We start from the raw sequence: 12,003 nt of genomic DNA, 5'->3' as shown, positions 1-12,003 counted from the left end.
TGGCGCACATAGAAGACTCTTGTACGCACACACGAGTGGACAATCAAAATGTATACTGTGTGCACAACAGTATACATGGAGATTGGGCGATGGCATACCTTGAGTATAATTACGATTAACATCAAATATATTTAAGCCAAACATATTAACGTGTTTGATGTTATGCGAGGTGTATACGAAATAGTTATGTTTTTACTACGAAATACTATTAAATACGATACAATTTTAAACAAGTTATTTATTTATTTATAGAGTAGATATACCTAAACCTTGCTACAACACTATAGGCAGTGTATATAATCCTACAGTAGTGTAGTTTTTAGTAAGTCCGGTTCGTTTCGCAGGGAGCTTGCCAAGTTTAACGCTATATATATATATTTTAAACTATATTTGTATATATATATATATATATATATATATATATATATATATATATATAAGTAATATTATTATTATAAAAGGGGGGTTTTACCGTTTAATGACCGGTTTGTCGATTTTATGTCTTAAGTCACAATTAAAACCTAATGTAAAATATTAAATATAAATACAACTTAATTTAAAGCGTAAAGTAAATAACGATAAATAAAAATGCGATAATTAAAAGTGCGATAATTAAAATGATAGTAAATAAAAGTGCGATGAAATATGAAATAAAGGAATTATGCTTATTTAAACTTCCGTAATCATGATGTTCAACGTGTTGATTTTAGTTTATTACCATGGGTTAATTGTCCTTTGTACTGGATTATTCAATATGTCCATACGGTTTTTGTCCATAACAGTCCATCAGTCATAAATATAAAGTGCGAGTGTCCTCGTCAAATTATCCTTATACCCGAAGTCAAATATTCCAACTAATTGGGGACTTAAACTGTAATAAGGTTTTAATACATTGTTAATGATTACACCAGGTTATCGACTGTGTGCAATCCAAGGTTTTAATACTTTATTATCAATTACACCAAGTGTCCTTGTATGTAATTCACCCATGTTTTAATGAGTCCATTGACTATTAATCCATCCCCGTGTCCGGTCAAATGAACAATAATTCGTATTTATAGATATCCCGACCACCGTACCCTATTAAGCGTATGTGGTTATATATAGATACGTCAAATTGTAACCTTTATATTAAATTAACGAGGTATCGTTTAGTTAATATAAAGACCATTAATAGCCCGTAGTCTAATTTCCACAAGTGTCGTTCTTTTGTCCAAACCCAAATTATGGTACAAAGCCCAATAACCCCGTCTTTAATATTTAGCCCAACATCACGATTACTTCGATTTAAATAAGCATAATAATAACTTAGCTACGAGACATTAATTTAAAAAGGTTGAACATAACTTACAATCAGGTGATAGTAATTCAGCGGGAGTGTAAATCTGTAAAGCCCTGGCCATGTCCAGCATGGACATCCTGTACATCCTACGGCCAAGTAAAAATCTAAGAAAACTCTTATCGTCTAACCTATCTACATCTTTATTAAAAGCTATAGTACTCATTAGCTCAACACACCACTCTTTATATACAAGCCTACGAGTGGTAAATAAACGTTTCCAATCAGTAAAAGAAGAGCTGCCATACCTTTGAATTAGATGCTGAATAACTGGGTTAGCTAGGTGGACCCTTTCCAAAGGCTCCCAATCTATTACCCTTGGTACTTCTATATTTTTGGTCCAAAGCTTAAATTTGTTACTTTGGTACGTCGAGTAATCTCTCCAACTTCTATCAATCCTTAAATTGGGATGCAACTGTTCTTCATAAATTGTTGGGTGTTCTATTATATGGTGAACAGGAAATACAACATAGGCAATAAAAAATTGTGGGTCTGGTTCATAGTATGGTACGTGTTGATCATAATGTTGTTGTTGTTGTTCCTGTTGTTACTCCGGTTCGTGATATTGTATCTCTAGCTGTGGTTCCGGAGCAGGTTGCCTAGATGATGATGATGATGCACCATCAGTATCGGTATTTCTCTACAAAACACATTAAACACAAAATTTGTGCATCCAAATATGCATTAGTGTTAGCAAAATAACAAATTAAAACAATTACAATAACATGTTTAATCTATAGTAAACTTATACTCATTTTCATATTTTTATCAATTCTACACTTTTTCAAATAATCATATATAAAAATGTTTACAAAGTTCATAAGCTTTTATCTCAAATAACATGTCAAAATAATCATTACTAGTAATTAAACAAGTTTCAAATGGCATTTATATCAAATTAATCAAATTCATGAATTTTAGACTTAAAAAGTCCACTTTAATTATCAAAAATCATGTTTAGGATCAAAGTTTGGATCATTTAGCAACCTAAACATGTTACACTACTTAATTTAACAATAATTCATGAAAAAAATCGGCCATATCCTGTTTATATCAAAAAGCCCCAAATTGCTCAAGAACACAAACCCTAGATTTCTAAAAATTTTGAAGTTTTTGGCTTCAAATCATGTTAAATAGCATTAATCTATGTTATACAAGCATAATATACTAACAATTTAACTTTAATTACACTAGAAATTAACAAAATCAAATTAGATAAAAATTAGCTCAAGAACTCTAAAATTCGAATTTAAAGAGTTTTAGGGGTGAAATCTTTACCTTCCTGCCTCCCCATCTGAATATAGGCATGATTATAGCAAATTATTGCAAGAAATTTGGTTGATTTTGGTGAAAAAATGAAGATTTTTTTGGTGTTTTTGAGAGTGTTTTCGTGTTTATGTGTGTGTGTTGTGATAAGGCAGAACAGCTCGCTGGCCTTTTTTATTCTGTCCAGTTTTTCTAGGCCATGCGATCGCATTGCTTTACAGTGTAAACCCCATGCGATCGCATGGGGTCTGGTATTTTTTTTTATTTTTTTATAAAAATTTTTAACTTATAAAACAAATAATTAAATTAATTTTAAAATTTTGTTTCTTTTAAGAATGAGGGCGTTTCGGATCGTTGTCCTAGTTCGTCTTTCGACAAAATTTTAAAATTTGTCACTTTAAAGCGTTGTTATAAAAGCAAAGATTTTTGGGTTTTTAAATGTTTTTGGCATACTTTAAATCAAATAAGATTAAAAATAATGATAACAAAATTTCTCGTCCCTCCCTTGGGTAAAGCAATTTCGGTTCAATGACCTAGTCTTCAACTCACGACGAATTTTAGAAATCATATTTTTAACTTAATGAAATAAAGTAAATTTTTGTTTTTAAATTCACACCAAACTTAAATTTAAAATGCATAATAAAATTTCATACAAATATCATTAATATTTAAATATATTAGTTTTACAAACTTATATTAAAAATATTAGTTTTTTAAAATATTTAAAAACTTAAATATATTGGTTTTAAAAATTTACAATAATAATATAATATTAATATAAAAACAAGGTAAAAATTAAAATTAAAAATATTTTTGGTCTTTTATCCCACTTTAATCAATCAAATATTAACAAAAATATACGTCCCTCTTTTTGGGTTAAGTAATTTCGGCTATATTACCTAGTTTTACTCCTGACGAATTTCTGAAATATTTTGGATTGATTGATTAAAGATATTTATATCTTAAGAATAAATGGTAAATTTTGCAGTGATGTAATAAATTTTTGTATGATATCAATAATTTTGGTTTCGCATACCTAATTTTATTGAATATCAATTTAATACTGTGATGACCCGTCCTAATCTTCCTGGATAAAATCTTCAACATTTGGTTCCATTGCGAGGTACTGACTTAAATATGATATAAACGACTCCATGTAATATGAGCAAATGCACAGCGGAAGGTTTCTTTCATACCTGAGAATAAACATGCTTAAAAATGTCAACCAAAAGGTTGGTGAGTTCATAGGTTTATCATAACAATCATTTCAATATCTTAATAGACCACAAGATTTCATATACACAAATGTTTTAATATAAATATTCTAAGTGGTTGAGCACTTGGTAACCATACTTAACATTTAATCAACGTCGCATATTCCCTTTATTATGAAATCTCACTACACTGTACCAAAAGTAGTCACCGAAACGAAGTACTGTGCAACCGTTGAATACTGGTCGTCCAGTCCGGTTGGGGTTGTCAGGCCCGATAGATCTATCAACAGGATTCGCGTTACAATACCACATGTAAATAGTAGTTACCAAGCTATTAGGGAAGATATGCAGGGTGTTACAACTCAACGTAAAATATATTTTAAGTACTTGTGTCTATTTCGTAAACATTTATAAAAGCAGCGCATGTATTCTCAGCCCAAAAATATATGTTGCAAAAGCAATTAAAAAGAGAGCAAATGAAACTCACCATACTGTATTTTGTAGTAAAAATACATATGACGTCATTTATCAAATGTAGGTTTGGCCTAGGATTCACGAACCTATTCATTTGTATATTTATTAATGCATTTAATGGAATCACATAATTTCCTTTATTAGTATGTATTATATATATATATATATATTTTTAGTTATATAGAATTTATACTAAATTCCATTAAAAACAAATACTCATATTATATCCTAAATTACATGTTATATATAGTTTTTCGTTAAAATGATAGTTTTGATAATAATGATTTACTAATAATAATAATAATAATAATAATAATAATAATAATAATAATAATAATAATAATAATAACAACTTTATTGATAATGATAATACTAATAATAAAAATAATGATAATAATAATAATAATAATAATAATAATAATAATAATAATAAAAATAATAATAATAATAATAATAATAATAATAATAATAATAATAATAATAATAATAATAATAATAATAATGATAATAATAATAATAATAATAATAATAGAAAAGAAGGCTACCTCAAAGAATAGGTCTTTAAAAAAAAGTAACACCCCTGCCAGGGTTCGAACCCGAGACCTCTCGGTTAACAATTACCCTGGTAGCCATTACTCTGCCTGTTAAGTTTCTGTTTTAAATTCCCGAATTAATTCCTTTAACCAATTTTTTTTTTTAGTCTGTCTTCTTCATCATCATAGTAACCCAACAGAAAAATTGAAGTTGGGTCACGGTTCATTAACATAAACAGAAAACACGGCCCAAGTTTTTACATTATCTTCTTAAAAAAATGTATTAGCCTAATCCAAATATAGATTAATCAATCCACGTTGTAAAATTTAAAAAAAAATAATTCGATTTAAATAAAAATGAATATCAGGAACGGATCAGGATTAAAGTGGGGCTTTAGGGTTTGTCAGCCAATAAGGGAAAAATAAACACATCATTATCGTGTTTACAATCATCATCATCTACACCGATAATATCTCCATAATCATCATCGTTATCCTAATCATCATCATCTTCGTTATGGTTCGTCTTCTTCTTCATTTATCGTTACTGTTCCACTATTGCAGGTGGGTTTCGAAGGTTGCAGTTAAAACAGGATCAAGTAACAACTGTAAATGAGTAGTAATAGGGTTGTTCGGGTTGGTTATCGAAATAGAAACTCGGTAGACAGAATAGCTAGGAACGTTTTTAATGATGTAGAAGGTGGTGGTTTTGATCGTAAAAGATGACGTTTTAATGGTGTTCGATTAGAATTAAAAAGCGAGTAGTAGGTGTCAATTTGGTGATGATGTTTGGGATCGAACAATAGTAGCGATAAGACAAGCAGGTTATGTTGCTTACCGGTTTAGTTACTTAAACGTTCATATGGGTTTTCAAAGTTTGGGATTAATGAATTGTTTACCGTGCAAGAATGCAAATATGGTTTCTTTTGGTTTGGATTTCGAAATTAGTACAGGAACCGTAAACAGAAGTTACAGTAGCAACAAGGTATCGTGCAGCTGCAGTTTATAGTCACGGTGGTGGTTGTTTTAAATGGGTTGGAGGTGGTGGTTATGAACCAGAGGTGGTGGATGCTCTCGGTGGTCGGCGAGGATGGTTGAATGGTGGTTTAATATAGTAATGGAGTTTGCAGGAAAAAAATATATATAGAAGATGATAGGGTTTTGATCATGAATAGAAGAGAGAGTTAGAGAGAGATGGAGAAAGAATGGGTGACGGTTGTGGTGGTTTACGGTTATGATCGAATAAAAGAGTTAGCAAGTGTAAATAGTTTAATGATGGTTTAAAGTGGTTCTCAGGCGTTGATTGTCGAACAAATTGCACCTTAGAACAAGTGGGTTTGTTGGGTTTATGATGGTGTTCATTTGGTGATTGCCGATCAAAGAAAAGAAGAAGGAAGGAATAAGAACAAGTGGTGATCACGGTGGTCTTGATGTTTCACGAAGAAGAATAAACAGAAAATTTTAAGAAGGAAAGGTGGATGATTTGGTTCCTCTATATCTATATGTTATATTTATGTATATATATATGAAGATTGAGGAATGAAAATAAGTTATGGATTTGGTTGTTAAATGCAATATACACATCACATTCAAACACAGTAAAAGACTTTGTCTTAATTCAATTCATTCGTACCAATAGAAAACATAAATGCATATATTATATATAGATTAGTTTGATAGATGGTGAAATGAAAAGAACGTGCTTCATACAATAATTCATTTCTAAAATACTTACTTAACAGGAAAGCCATCATTTACTATTTGATCGACATAATTTAATTAGGATATTATTTCGTACACCGTTTGATAATCAGTGGCGGATAAAATTCTTCAGAAAACTCCCAAACTTTTTAAATTAAATTCCTTTATTTATTTCAGTCATTATGGTATAAAATTTGATCATTAACTTTTAAATAGAATTTAACTCACGGTCCACTCCCGATCTCAGATAAGATATAAAAATATTTAAAACTTAAGAAATAGTTCCTAAATACATTTTTAGTAAGCCTAAATTTATAGAACTCATTTTCGGATCACCGTTTATTTTAAAAACATATAAGTTCGAATTAAACTTCTCTAATTAATAATCGAAACGTCTAACGAGTATTACAATTACTTAATATTTATTTTTAATATACTTTTATGTATATATAGATATGTTTTAAATAATAATTATATTAATATCATATTTCATAACAACAACATTTAATATTTCAAATTATACTTTCAATTATTATTTATATATATACACACATATTTATTTACAAATAGTTGTTCGTGAATCGTCGAGAACAGTCGAAGGTCAATTGAATATATGAAACAGTTCAAAATTTTTGAGACTCAAATTAACAGACTTTTCTTATCTTGTCAAATATATTAAATCGTATCGAGAATTTGATTTAAAATTAGTCAAAATTTTCCGAGTCATGACAGTACCTACCCGTTAAAGAAATTTCGTCCCGAAATTTGAGTGAGGTCGTCATGGCTAACAATAAAAATATTTTCATGACGAATTTGAGTTAGAGTTTTATCATTATTGATTAATACAGATTAAACGATTCGATCATGTGAAGCGTACGAGTGAAGCTATCACGAAAGAGTGAAAAGTTTCATCTTAACTTTTGACGTAGTCATGGTGGATTTCCGGAATTCAAGGAATTTAAGAAAATCTTCTAATTAGAAAGAAAATGTAATAGCACGATTTATTAGCAACTATTGGAATTACGGAAGAACAAAAATATTAAGGAAATATTTTTGTGATATGCTTATAGATTAAATAGAATGAAAGAGTCGTGTAACATGGCACATGATGAGGATAAGGTCTGTGAATCATCACCACGTTACATTAGAAATTTAGCATGATTTACTGTAATATAACCACGTTGGCCTGACGTCATTATATTATACTAACTCATGCTTCAATTTTCAACACTTCTCCAGAAACCATTCATAATTCAAACTCGAATTTTAAAGAAATTTAGAAACTAAAATAGTTTCCTTTATGACGTAACACGGATAGCACGAAGAGATAAATAATTTCGGACAAGAATAGCTATGAAGGTATCCTCAGGAATATCGAAGATATTTATAACGGAAGATACGATGATATCTTAGAATTTCTAAAGTACCTGAAATTAAAGGATGATGCAGAAACTTTTTCTGCAAAGAATTGAAATAAGTAGGAAACAAGATATTCACTGACGATTTCATTAGTCAATGCAACATATGGATTCTTTGAATACAGGTTTAGTCGTTGTGATTTGTTCACAGTCTCCTTCATGGTTTGCTCAATCCATTTTCCAGTATCAAAAACTTTTGAGCTTTTTCAGTATATCGCTCTTTATTATCAAACTTTTGACTGTTTAAACAGTCTTTAGTTTTCGCTGCTTCATCAGCTTTTTCAGATCTCAGAGATCTGATTCGTAAGCTATAGTGCTTTTCAGGAAATTTAGAGATTCCGAATTGAAATTCATCGGTCCAGAAGATATACGTTATATATAGATATATAACTGTTGACGTAGGAACACTGGGAAATTCGAGAATTAATAATTAATGCTTCCTGGTATTTGGTATGACAACTATCGCTACAAGATGTCGATGAGTACATGATAAGACTTCAATAGTTAAATATTGTGATTTGTCGGAGAGATTTATGAAAGGACCCGTCCTAATCCATCTGGACGAAGTCACCAACATCTGGTTCCATTGCGATGATCGACTCCAAATAATGTCTTTAAAATGAGCAAATGCACAACGGAATGTTTCTTTCATACCTGAGAATAAACATGCTTTCAAGTGTCAACCAAAAGGTTGGTGAGTTCATTAGTTTTACATAAATAATCATTTCATAATTTTAATAGACCACAAGATTTCATATTTCCATTTCTCATAAACATACATCCCATGCATAGAGACAAAAATATCATTCATATGGGTTGAACACCTGGTAACCGACATTCACAATATGCATATAAGAATATCCCCATCATTCCGGGATCCTCCTTCGGACATGATATAAATTTTGAAGTACTAAAGCATCCGATACTTTGGATGGGGCTTGTTGGGCCCGATAGATCTATCTTTAGAGTTCGCGTCAATTAGGGTGTCTGTTCCCTAATTCTTAGATTACCAGACTTAATAAAAAAAAAAGGGCATATTCGGTTTAATAATCCAACCATAGAATGTAGTTTCATTTACTCGTGTCTATTTCGTAAAACGGTTATAAAAACAGCGCATGTATTCTCAGTCCCAAAAATATATATTGCAAAAGCATTTAAAAAGGGATTAATGAAACTCACACATATAATTATTGTAAAACAGTTACTAAAGCATTTGCATGTATTCTCAGCCCCAAAAATGTAAAGAGTAAAAGGGGATCAATGAAACTCACGCATATAATTATTGTAAAACAGTTAATAAAATATTTGCATGTATTCTCAGCCCCAAAAATGTAAAGAGTAAAAGGGGAGCAAATGAAACTCACATAATGTATTTTGTAGTAAAAATACATATGACGTCATTTAACAAGTATAGGGTTGGCCTTGGATTCACGAACCTATATCATATATAGATATATATATTAACACATATACTTGAAATCAAATAAATTTAGGTATTATTATTAATATAATTGTTATTTTTAGTAATTCATATGTTTCATTATTAACTTAAATACATTTACTTTATAGACTTTAAATAGATAATTTATAAAATGTAGTTTTATTAAGTATATTTTTTATATAACTAAATTTATCGGGATAATAATAATATTAATAGTAATATTGATAATAATACTAATATAGTTGTAATAATAATAATGGTAAAAGTAATAATAAGGATAATAAAAATATTAATTTTAATAATAACGATAATAAATAAATAAAAAGTTGTATTATTTTTTTTTATACAAAAAAAAATTATAATTTTGATCTTAACTATTAATACTAATAATAATTATTATTAATATTTGATAGTAATTAATGTAGATAATAATAATAACAACAATAATAATAATAAGTAAAAAGTAAACTACCTCATCAAGTAGTCCCTAAAAAAAATATGCCCAAGTCCGGGTTTGAACCCGCGACGTCCCGCTAACCCGATAACATCCTTAACCATAATCATCATCACTCTAGGTTTTACCATACAATCACGATCCTGTTAACTCAAACTAGAATTGTTTCGGTCCAAAAGAAGCCCACAAACTTACGACCCAAGATGGGAAAACACGGCTCAACTAGTAGAAGTTCGATAGTCTATTTGCACAGCAATGATCTTGGCCCATCAAAAGATTTAGTAGTATGATTTGGCCAAGATTAATTCTGCCCCATATTATGCCCACTCGTCAACCAGACATGCGAACAACAAAAAAAATATATATGCTATTTGTAACCCATTCATGAAAAGGAATAAGTGGGGTAACATACTAACTACCGATATGTCATTTGCAACTTGGTTTTATATACTTGAGCATTTGTATACCCCACTTATATGAGTGAAAGGTGTGGCAAAACTTTATCTTTTCTCAATTTGTCACCAATGTGCCGATGTATAATCGAGCTGTAGAAAGAAAAAGAAAAAAAACGCAACATGCTAATCCACTTGTTATACATTAATCATTATCAGGGATAGATCCATAAATTCACTAACCATCCAATTGCGTTTGTTTATTGGCTACGTTCAATCCATCTTACTTGTAACCAAATTTGTGAGTAGGTAACCCACTATCTATTTTCATAATAGATGTGTGGGCCTTTTGAGCCATCTTTTATGTTCCATAAAAAAATGTAACACTCTACATTTACAGTTAACAATTCATTCTCACTTCCTTGCCATCATCCATGTCGCCATCATCTCCCAAACTCATCGACACCTTTTATCCTAAATACCTTCATTGTTCCTCATTACTCATCATACTTAGTGTACTATTCATCGTCTTCCATCTTTGTACTCGTATATATCATCCCGGAATCATCATTAACATTCATCATATTTAATCATCATCATCATCGCGTATATAACCAGATTTGGAGGTGAAGCTGCAGTAGCACAATAGCATGCAGGTGAGGGTTGTTTTGGTTACAAGGTGAATGTGTGATCCGTTCAAAATAGCACTCTGAAGTAATAATTAATAGTGGATGTCGTTCCCTTCACACTGCAACAACAATCACGTACAAATGATTTTTTTTTTTTTTTTGGTTCGTCGGGGTGGTGATTTCATCGAGCAAGAAAATAGAAAAGAGAGATGTAGTGAGAGAGAGTGATAGGTGGTGGTTCTTGGTTATCCACGGTGGAGCAAAGTGGTGGTGTATGGTGGTCAAATAGCAGTCAAAGGTGGTGATCAAAGTTGGTGCATGATGGTGGTGGGTATTTGGATAATTCTCATCGAAACAAGAAAACAAGAAAAGTAATGGGAGAGTGACGGCAGTTTTATAGTAGCAGAAAATAGAAACGTATAGCATTGTTGCAGCAGCAATTTTTGAGCTGTAACCGAACAGAAGTCAGGTTAATTCATCTAGCAGAAGTGAGCAATAAGTATGCGGCTGCAGCAGTTCGATGTCTATCTAAAAAGAAGAGAAAATATATAGCAGCGTACAAGAAATGGTAAGTGATGATTGGTAGTATCGAAAATGAAGAAGTTATAGCATCTGTTGATTTGTGTTTGTGTGAGAGAGATGAGGAGAGAATAGAGGAAGAGAAGGGTGGTGATTATAAACATAAACAGGAAACGGGTATCAATAGAAGAACAAGGCAGAAAGACAAAAAATGATGTAACATCGATTTAGTGGGTTTCGTAATTGATATTCGATAATAGTTGTGGTACATTGAAAAAAATCTTATCAGTAATGTGAGCTAATTGATCGAGACCTATACATTGAATTTTGATATCTATTATTGTAAACTCAGTACAGAAAAAATAATAAAAAAATAAAGGTTGATTAATATTTCTAACATATTTTGTAATTATCCTAAATACTAATCGATCCTTAACAGATATATAAGAATTTAGGTCACACAGAATAATGGTTTGATGTGGATATCAAACCTAATTGGGTCCATGTACTACTTTTAAGTTTTATTTAATATTGATAATAAATATATTAATAATAATAATAATATAATTAATAACAATAATATTAATAATACTAGTAATAATTAAATGATAATAATTATATTA

The sequence above is a fragment of the Rutidosis leptorrhynchoides genome, chromosome 4 (assembly GCF_046630445.1).
Source record: "Rutidosis leptorrhynchoides isolate AG116_Rl617_1_P2 chromosome 4, CSIRO_AGI_Rlap_v1, whole genome shotgun sequence".
Taxonomy (NCBI): domain Eukaryota; kingdom Viridiplantae; phylum Streptophyta; class Magnoliopsida; order Asterales; family Asteraceae; genus Rutidosis; species Rutidosis leptorrhynchoides.
This window is presented reverse-complemented; position numbering follows the sequence as displayed.